At 40.4% G+C, this 10,910-nt stretch overlaps 1 long non-coding RNA gene across 1 annotated transcript in view; it reads right to left on the minus strand.

The window, feature by feature from the left end:
* LOC112407932 (uncharacterized) overlaps positions 1-9,997 on the minus strand; it is a 25,347-nt gene extending 15,350 nt beyond the window's left edge. Inside the window, exon 1 of the long non-coding RNA XR_003004859.1 lies at positions 9,567-9,997. This is a non-coding gene — a long non-coding RNA (uncharacterized LOC112407932). The remainder of the gene's footprint in view (positions 1-9,566) is intronic.
* Between the last annotated feature and the right edge of the window lie 913 nt (positions 9,998-10,910).

The following is a 10,910-nucleotide window of genomic DNA, read 5'->3' on the forward strand; positions in this document are numbered from 1 at the left end:
AGACTCTCTTTTTTATATAAAATTAGATACACACACACACACACACACACACACACACACACACACACTGAGAGCAATCTGCTTTAATGTACTAGAATAAATGTCTCAGGCCAAGCCTGCCAGAGTTTGGTTTTGCTATTAAAGGGCACATTCAGGGCCCCTCAACGTACTGAAATCTAGTGTTGGGAAACTACAGAAACAGTGTCACTCGCAGGAAGCCCAAATTGAATAATTTAGTGATTGGAGCTGCTCCAATTCTAACTGAAGTCTGTGCCTTCCTGTATGGGACTATAAGCGTTGAGAAACACTCTGGGTGAGGGAGTGGGTGGGACGGAATCAGAGAGGGGTTCACTACTGAGGAGGCGTATGCGGGAGACTCAGAAGTCTGTTCAATCATTCCCGGACCGAGAGCCCCATGGAAATCAAGCTGCTTTGAGCACTTCCTCGTCATGCCCGCAGTGAACCTGCAGATTCTCTGCCTTCCAGCCCTGCCAGCCCACACCGCTGAGAACTATCGTCAGCCCATCCGGTCCCCGCCAGTTCTCGCAATTTCCCTCCCTAATGCTGACGCCACCATCAACAGGTCTCCGCCCCACGTGCCTCCCCACTTCATCCTTTGTCACTATAGAAACACACAGAGATTCAATGACGTTTGAGGCACTAAGAATACAGATATGAAAAAAAGCACAGTCTTGCACCAGGAGAGGCACACAGCCTACGAGAGCGAGAACACGGAAGTAAATCAATATAATATGACATTAACTGAGGAATACGCAAAATACTCCTGATACAGCAAGAGTGAATTATTCCTGAACAATGTGATTTGGACAGTATTTTCCTCACCCACTATATTAGCTTCCTATTGCTGCTGTAACAAACTACCACAAACTTAGTGGGTTAAAACAACACAGATTGATTATCTTACAGTTCTGGATGTCAGATGTCTAACACACGACTCAGTGGGCTACAATCAAGGTGTGTTGGCAGGGCTGTTTTCTTTCCTGGAGGCTCTTGGAGAGAAATCATTTTAGAATCCCCTGAAAACAAGTTCTGGGGATAGCTTTTACTTGGCCAAGAGGCTCTTACAGTCTCAGATAAAGTCAAGATAATGAACAGGAGGAATTTTTCTGATGAATTCTATCTTAAATTCTTAAAAAATCATCAATAGAGGGCTTCCCTGGTGGCGCAGTGGTTAAGAATCCGCCTGCCAATGCAGGAGACACGGGTTTGAGCCCTGGTCCAGGAAGATCCCACATGCCGCGCAGCAACTAAGCCCGTGCGCCACAACTACTGAGCCCGCGTGCCACAACTACTGAAGCCCACGCGCCTAGAGCCTGTGCTCTGCAGCGAGAGGCCACCGCAATGAGAAGCCCGCGCACCACAACGAAGTGTAGCCCCCACTCACCGCAATTAGAGAAAGCCCGCGCACAGCAACGAAGACCCAACACAGCCAAAAATAAATATAATAAATAAATAAATTTATTTTAAAAACCAATAAAGCCAATATATTAATTTAATCCATTTATTAAGCACCTACTATATGCCAGGTGCTTTGCTGGGTGCTAAGGCTACAAAGATCAAACAGAGAGAGTTCCTGACCTCCAGGAATCCACCACCCAGAGAGGAAAAAACAGAAATGTGGTCAAATGCACTGTGATAACTGCTCCAGTGAATAATGTGCCATAAGATCTCAGAGGAAGCAATATAAATAATGCATTCTGCTGGTATGCAGTGTTGGAGGAGTCTTGGTGAGGAGACAGGATAGTGGCCTGTAGAGCCACAAGAGAAGGTGACATTTGAGAGTTCTTCCCTTAGAGAAAAAGAGACTAAATAACCTAAATTGAATTTTCCAGTTTCATAAATACACTTTTTATAAATAGGCTAAGAACGCTTCCCAAATAATTAAATGGAAACGTGTTTGTTCGTTCTTCTGTCTCACATTATCACACATACATGGCTAATTAAAATATGTCATTTTAGGGACTTCCTGGTGGTGCAGTGGTAAAGAATCCGCCTTCCAATGCAGGGGACGTGGACCCGATCCCTGGTCAGGGAACTAAGATCTCACATGCCGCGGGGCAACGAAGCCCACGCGCCACAACTACTGAGCTCGCGCACCTCAACGAGAGAGCCCGTGTGCCACAAACTACAGAGCCCACTCGCCCTGGAGCCCGTGCACCACAACTAGAGAGAGAAAACCTGCATGCCGCAACTAGAGAGAAGCCCACGCGCCACAACGAAGAGCCCACACGCCACAACTAAGACCCAACGCAGCCAAAAATAAAATCAAATAATAAAATAATACTAATAAATAAATCGTTAAAAAAATAATAAAATGTCATTTTAATTAAAGGCATCCATGGAAGGTGGTCAGGTATCAATGTACCGATGGCCCAGCTGCTCATTTCCTGGCAAGCAATTTCCCTGAGTAACCTACCAATGTCACCATCATCCCCAACCCAGGTGAAACTTATGCTGGAGGCAACCAGGGCTATGTGTCCTCAGAGGAAATGAGTTGCATAAGCAAGACATCCTTTCGCTGTATTCTCAGAGGACTTAGCTCCACGCCCAGGGAGAAGTAATGTGACTCTCTCAGGATGGTTCAGAGCCAAGCCCCAGATTCCTGAGGGAGATTCATTGCTTGCTAACATGAACTTTGGCCCTGGGTAGACAAATCTCCAAACCATCCCCTTCATATGTCATGTTTGTTCAAGTCAAGACACACGTATCAAATGCCTACTCTATGAGAGAAACTGCTTTGATGCTGGAGCCACGAAACTGAAAACGACAGTCTCTGCCACACAGGGGCTCATGTCTGGCTTCCTGACTCATTTCCCAGATGAGGAAGCTAAGGCTCTGAACTTTCTGGTTTCTTTCTCTGGTCTGTTCATGTCGTACTCTCTTCATGGAGTACTTTCCTCCCTTCCTGGATTCGCAGAGCCCAACTGAAGTCCAACTTCTTCTAAGAGGATTTCCTGACTCCTGTAATCATTAACTTTCACTTTCTCTACATTTCTATTTCACTAAGTCTGTATCTGACAACTTATCACTTAATTATACTTTGCTTTGTATTATTTCTTTAATTATTTAAAGTGTCCATCACGGAACTCCAATGATATTGTAAGCTTCTTGAAGGCAGGAGTCATCATTTAAATTTCGAGTCTGAGCACAAAGTTAATTCTCAATATTTAGTTAAGATTTAACTGATTGGATGATGGAAACCAGCTCTCAAGCAGTAATGGAAGGACAGGAATGGTAAGCAATGCTCCCACCTTCAACGGCTGGTTTAGTCCTAACCCAGGCTTCAAAAACCAGCTGCATTGCATTTAAAGAACCTTCCACAAGAGCATAACATAAAAACAAAAGGGTCCACATTACAGATCATATTCACAATCCATCCAATTAAAGATTGAGTCCATCAGAGTAAAAACAAAAAAAGGATGATTTATTATATGGGAGAACCATGTAAATGTCAACCTCAAAAGCTAGCCTCCCAGCATCCTAAATTTAATTTAACCAATCTATTATCCATGCATTAATCTAAACCCTTTGAGATGTTTTTAAATTAAAAATAACTTTTTTTCTTATTGCCATAAAGGATTGTTTTTTCCCTCCCTCTCTCATCCCTATTCTTGGGGTCTGGCATCTTCTAGGAAAGCTTGATTAACAGAAGTAGGCATTTAGTAAGGAAAGAGACAGCAACTCTTTGTAACATTACAACGCCTGAAAGCACATGAATGTTGGCAGTGGGAAAGGTCTGATTTTTTGTAACCATGGTAAGGGCCTCTTTCTTTTCTCCCCCCTTCTACTTACTTGCAGGATTCAAGCCCAAGGAAATCCTCAATCCTTTTCTAACCCCTGGCCTGTCTCATCCAGAAGGAACTGGATGACTGACACCCAGCTGAAGGCTATGGAGTGGAAGAAGGCTGAAGAGCTGCGTTTCCCCTGTGGGCTGTAAAAAGGCAAGTCCACTACTTTCTTCTGGTCTGTGTTGCTCTGTGTCTATATTCTTTTCTCCTGTTACAGTAGAGTTTTTCCCCTGGTACTTCGGCAGAACTTTTTCCCTAGTACACTAGGTTCTGGGAAAGGAAAGGGAAAGGGATAGGGATAGGGATAGGAAAAGGAAAGGAAAGGAGAAGCAAAAGCAAAAGCCCCATCAGGAGCAGGTTATCTGCCACTTGCCTATGTGGAGCAAAAGCTTTTCACATCCTTTATACCCCTCTTCCATCCTATAGTCAGCCAGAACCTGGCACACTGTAGGAAGGCATCTGACAGTGATCTCTTTCACTGCAGAGAAGATATCATTGAAGAATTCCAAAGAACTCATAAGGGAGAAGAGGATTCCCATTGGTAGAACCAGAAAAGCTTATCCAGAGTCTTGAAGGTTCTGTCTTTATTTACTGGCTCCTAAACTTGGCACAGTGCCTGATACCCTGTAATTATATAATGATATGGATTGATGAGATGGCTAAATAGCAGTATGATAGCTACCATGTATTGAGTACTTACCTCAGTGCCTAACACGTTGAAAATCTATAATAAATATTTGTTGAACAAAGAGGGAATAGCAGTAAGGATAATATTATTTGTTGAGAACTTATTGCTCAATTATCTTGTTTAATCCTCACAACAACCATAGGAGATCGGTATTCCCATTATTCCCATTTTACAGATAAGGAAAAATCAGGGTTTACAGGCATTAAGTAACTTTCCCAAAAATCAAAATGGCTAGCAAGAACTTCCCAAATAGCTATTACCAGACGCGCAGTGAATGGTGTCCTTCACCAGAGGACATAGTCTTATACCCCAGACTTGCCCTGAAAAACTGATGATGCGGGTAGATCTGGGGAAGTAGACTCATGATCCCAGCCATGTATAACAGCAATCGCTGCTGGAATCAGGGGATTCTGCACGGTCAGAGGAACCAAACTGGGAAATGAGAAGGCATCTCGAAAACTAGGTGATCACAAGGCCTCAAATCATAATCCTCAAGTTCCCCTCTCATGTACATATTCAGCATTTTCTAAGCCTTCAGCCAATATTTCTCCCTTTCTGGTTTGTTTCCCCATGTGGACAAATGTATTCTACATCTAATTTTTACTTTACTAAATTATAAAGTAATGACACATGGTTCTAACTTAATGGATGTGTTAGCATCAAATGGCTCCCCAACATACTGTAAACAAAATGTTTTGAAATTCGTCATTTCAGAATCCTATATCTGAATGTTAATTTTCCTAATCCAGGACTCTTTTCTATCTCAAGCCAGTAAATAAGGAAACTCTATTTCTACTTCTTTCCTTTCCACTGTGTTTTAGCAAAAATAGATTCAGAACTTATTACTATTTAATTTGATCCTTTCAGGTGGATCTGAGTCTGTCTCATTTATTGGCTAGATCCTTACATACATATCATTCTCATCCACCCCTTGGTCCTGTCCACCATGGAAACAGTAAGTGATAAGGGGACAGAAACAAGCATGAAATTCAAAACCAGATGCAACCTGGTACCAGGGCTACAGGGCCCTTATTTTCTGTAACTGGGGTGGACCATTCCTACTTGCCTGTTCTCGGTATAATACAGTAACGTTAAAGTCAAGATTGGGAGAAAAGACATAGCAGGTAAATATTTAACAAAAAAAGCTGTATTAGCTGTATTTATTTCATAAAAAATGTACTTTAAATAAAAAACCACTATAAAAATAAAGAGGCACAAACGTGAGAATAGAAAAAATTCACCATGAAAGTATAAAAATTCTGAACTTGCTTGAATTGGCAATTCAATAGAAGAAAAAATATATGGCCAATAAACATATGGAAAGATCAATATCACATTAATAAAATTCAAACCACAGTAAGATACCATTTTATACCCATCAGATAAGCAAAAACCATGAAGTGAAATTACCAACTGTTGGTGAGGATGGAGAGCGCTAAGAACTCTCATTCACTGCTGGTAGAAGTTGTGAATGGCAGAATCACTTTGGAGAACAATTTGGCTCTATTTCATAAAGTTGAATCCAAATATTATATGCTTTGACCCAGCATTCCAGTCCTTGGCAAGTACCCTATAAATTACTGCTCCTGTACTCAAGGACATATACAAGAATGTTCATAATAGCATTGTTTGAAATGGCAGGGAGGGAAAAAAGGAAACAATCTAAATGTCCATGAATAGGAAATTTTTTTAACCTTGAATCCTCTGAGGATGATTTTTTTTTTTTTTTGTCTGTGTTGGGTCTTCGTAGTTGCACATGGGCTTCTCACTGCAGTGGCTTCTCTTGTTACAGAGCATGGGCTTTAAGCGCACAGGCTTCAGTGATTATGGCACGTGGGCTCAGTAGTTGTGGCTCGTGGGCTCTAGAACACAGGCTCAGTAGTTGTGGCGCACAGGCTTAGTTGCTCCGCGGCATGTGGGATCTTCCCGGACCAGGGCTTGAACCGGTATCCCCTGCATTGGCAGGCGGATTCTCAACCACTGCGCCACTAGGGGGGGAAGCCCCTGAGGATGAATCTGAATCCAATTCATTCATAATACATTGCACAAATCATGGTTTCAAGGTCAGGACTTTTTTTTTTTGATAGATTTCAATGTTTATAATTTAATATTTCCTTCTTGTATCCCTTTCACACATATGAATAAGCCTAAACATTCCAAATAGGGAAAACATGCACTATTGGATTATTAACTGGAGAAAGCTGTGTAGCTCTCTGTCTTCCACAATGGCTCACAGCGTTGAAATGCCTTGTTGAATTTACCATGGTTCAGGTACTAGCCCTGAGATGTGCAAGTCAGAAACTTGAGTTGTCACTTCACTAAAGGTGAATCTATGTCCTTAGGAAGACTCACATCAACCAAGAGACTGATACATGAAATAAGAATACCAATTTCTTAATTCATAATTAGATGTGAGACTGCTTGGGGGGCATGAGAAACCCGGTCGTAATCAGAAAATTTACTGATAAGCAAGGAATCAGTTGCATTCAGCTAAGACACATTCACTAGAATGTAAGCGCCATGAGGACATTTTTGTCTGATTTTTTCACTGCTAAAATTCCAGCGTCTATAACAACACCTGATTCAATAAAAATCTATTAAATGAATGAATAAGGAGAAACTTAATTATCCATCTCCACAATATGCAAAGACTGATCTCAAGATTCAGCTACTGGAGTTCTTGCATCAGGGTATTCTGGTTCCACTACAGTGCCAGAGCAGGAGGCGCCAATTTTGGCGTCTGAGATTCTTATCCTATGCTTCCAGGACTGATCCTAGTAGATACATTTAGTTGCCCAGACTACAGCTATTCCCTTGTAATACCTTGCTAACAGCATCCCAATTTTGTTCAGGGCAGCAACATGCTCAACCTCAAAGAACGAATCACAATTCATCTTGGCCAAACATAGCATCTCTGTTCCCCTGTGCCAAATACTCACTGTCCCAGCCTCCCTTGCAGCCATGGGTAGCCGTATTACCCAGTACTGTCTGATAAGACATAAAGGGAAGACTTCTGGAGTATTCTAATAAAGATGTTGCTTTCCAGATAAACAGACAGAGCCTCAGCCAGAGAAAGATTTTAGCTCCTGACCTTCCCTCCCTGTTTAGGATGCAGATGTGAGGAAATGATGCTTGGAGCTACTGCAGCCCTTTTATGTTCAAGCGATGAGTTGAGAATAATTGGCAGAGTGGAAGAGTTTTAAAAGCCCAGTTCCTCTGTAACATGGTTAATTGCTGAAGTAGCCCGGAAACTGGCTACCTCCAGTCTTCTAATTGAGTTTTTTAAGTTTTCATGGCTTAAGCTACTGTAAGTAGGTTATTCTGTTAGCTGTAGTCAAAAGCATTCCTAACTGATACAATGATTAAGGTTGTTATAAGATATACCTTTTCTCTTTAGGTATGTTAATACAGTCAGTCAGTTTATAGTCAAATATTAACTGGCCTAGGATACAATTTGAATATCTCTGCTCGATTTTAAATTTCACTTTCAGAGCCTATCCTAATCTCACTTGATTTCTAATGCCACTACCCAATGTGACAGCACTGAGCACCTCAGGTCTCCTTTTCCCAACACTCCTTTGCCTGATCTGTTCCTTCCTTCAAATGTATCCAAGTTGTGCCAGGTTGCTGGCACTTCTGAACCAAAATAATCTCTTTTATCATGATAAACAGAAACTGATTTCAATGCTGAATGAATCAGAATATAGTTGATGTTATCAACAAAAGCTACTGAATTCCATCTGTGGGAATCTGGATATCATGCTTACTTATTCTTTATTTCATTCCTTTTTTTTTTTTTTTTTTGGTACGCAGGCCTCTCACTGCTGTGGCCTCTCCTGTTACGGAGCACAGGCTCCAGATGCGCAGGCTCAGTGGCCATGGCTCACGGGCCCAGCCACTCTGCGGCATGCAGGATCCTCCCGGACCGGGGCACGAACCCGTGTCCCCTGCATTGGCAGGCAGACTCTCAACCACTGCGCCACCAGGGAAGCCCTCATTCCATTTTTGAGAGGTAAATATAAAATGTTTTAGGTGTTTCCTTTGGTGATTTCTTTTTCTTTTTTCATTTCTTAGTTAAGTGGTTTATTAATATTCTTTCCCATTTTCATTTTCACTCTCCTTCAACTTAACAAATATACTCCTTGTCCTTAAAAGCAAGCGAAGACCTATCGTTCATATTTTTAAAGGATTCCAAATTTAAGTTACCTTTAGGAGAAACAAACAGTCCTTAGTGTTCAAATATACAATTTGAATAAATTGCTTTATTTCCCCTCCCTACTCCTTTTGTGATTTCTTACCTGATAGGTATAAGATATCAGAAACAACAGCAGTCCCACACTTCCTGTTTGTCCCATCTGTTCTTTATTCCTTTTTTCCTCTTTTCCTGTCTTCCCTTGGATTATTTTTTATGAACTCATTTTATCTCCTCTATTGACTTATTAGTTATACCTTTTTAAGAAATTTAGTCATTGCTCTGAGCTTTACAATATACAACTTTAACTTACCACAGTTTACTTTAAAGGTTATAGCATTTAACATATACTGTAAGAATCATATAACAGTATACGTCCATCCCATCTCCCCCATTCTTTGTGCTCTTGTGCTCATACATTCTACTTCTACAAATGTTATAAATCCCATAATATACTGTTGTTACTCTTACTTTAAGTAGTTAGGTATCTTTTAAAGACATTAAAAGATGATACAAATAGATGGAGAGATATACCATGTTCTTGGATTGGAAGAATCAACATTGTGAAAATGACTCTACTAACACAAAGCAATCTATAGATTCAATGCAATCCCTATCAAACTACCACTGGCATTTTTCACAGAACTAGAACAAAAAATTTCACAATCTGTATGGAAACACAAAAGACCCCGAATAGCCAAAGCAATCTTGAGAACGAAAAACGGAGCTGGAGGAATCAGGCTCCCTGACTTCAGACTATACTACAAAGCTACAGTAATCAAGACAGTGTGGTACTGGCACAAAAACAGAAAGAGAAAAAATAAAATAAAGACATTAAGAACAAGAAAAATGTCTTTTATATGACGCACACATTTACCATTTCTGGTACTCTTCATTCCTTTGCATAGATTCTTGTGTCCATCTGGTATCATTTTCCTTTAACCTGAAGAACTTCTTTTAGCATTCCTTGTGGTACAAGTTCACTAGTGATGAATGCGCTTGGCTTTAGCTTATCTGAAATGTCTTCATTTTGCCTTCATCTTTGAAGGACATTTTCACTGGATATAAAATTCTGAGTTGAAAGCATTCTTCCCATGCTTTAGAGATGTTGTTCCACCATCTTCTGGTTTGCATAGTTTTTGATGAGAAACCAGTGATTAGTCTTAACTTAAGATTTTCTCTGCATCACTAGTTTTGAGAAATTTGATTCCGCAGTGCCTTGATGTGGTTTTCTTTGTGTTTATGCTGCTTGGCATTCACTGGGATTCTTGGATATGTTTGTTTGTAGTTTTCAACAAATGTGGAACATTCTGGAAGCTGAGTAAGAGAATTATAAAATTGTAAACTGAGCTTCATTGTTATAGAATGCTGAAGGTAAATGAAGAGTACTTAACCACTATTCACAGCTCTTTAACAGCTTTTTGTTTTTAACCATGGATTCAGAGACTAGATACTGAAAGAAAGCTTGGGACATTGTTCTATCTGCTTTCTTGCCCAGATTCTAAGCACTGTAACTGCATAACTTCCCTCTGTTTGGTATAACCTTAAAATATCTGTAAAAAGGAGAAGGGAAAAAAAAGTTGTGTGAATCAATACGTTCTGCCTAATGTTTTTCAATATTTTCTCCTGTTTTCACTAAGCCTACCCCTTTAAAAAAGATCTCCACATGTGGTTTAGAGTTGGAGTGTTAATTAGGTCACAGATGAGGTCCACTTTTAGAGACAGGATTGTAAATAATTTATCCTGCATAATGTGTTCTGGATTTGACCTTGTCCACATGATGTCTGGCTAGGCAGATGAAAAACTCCAGGCAGAGTACAATAGGGATTACAATACTGATTACCCAGCCTCTGTGATCATTCCTGATTCTATGATCATTAGAGCAATGTTCCCTCATTGGTTGGCAAATGTTAACAGAATCATTGCACATTTATTATTCATGAAGAAGGTGAAGCTTCATGACAAAGGTCAATGAATAAGAGAATGATCCCTGTGTAAAGGCAGGAAGAAAACTGATTTAAGGACAAATCCTTCTCTCTCTGCATTGGACCATTCACAATTATTCTTCCTAATCCAAAAATTGTTACAGTCTTTATTTTACCAAGTAGACAGAAAGGAATAAACATTTAGAGGGTAAGTGCTGTATTCTAAGTACTTTACAAAGGGCTTTACAGCAGCATTTAATATTCACAACCTTAGGAAGCGGAAATTATTCTTATTA

Source organism: Neophocaena asiaeorientalis, unplaced genomic scaffold, assembly GCF_003031525.2.
Source record: "Neophocaena asiaeorientalis asiaeorientalis breed wild unplaced genomic scaffold, Neophocaena_asiaeorientalis_V1.1 scaffold1105, whole genome shotgun sequence".
Lineage (NCBI taxonomy): Eukaryota > Metazoa > Chordata > Mammalia > Artiodactyla > Phocoenidae > Neophocaena > Neophocaena asiaeorientalis.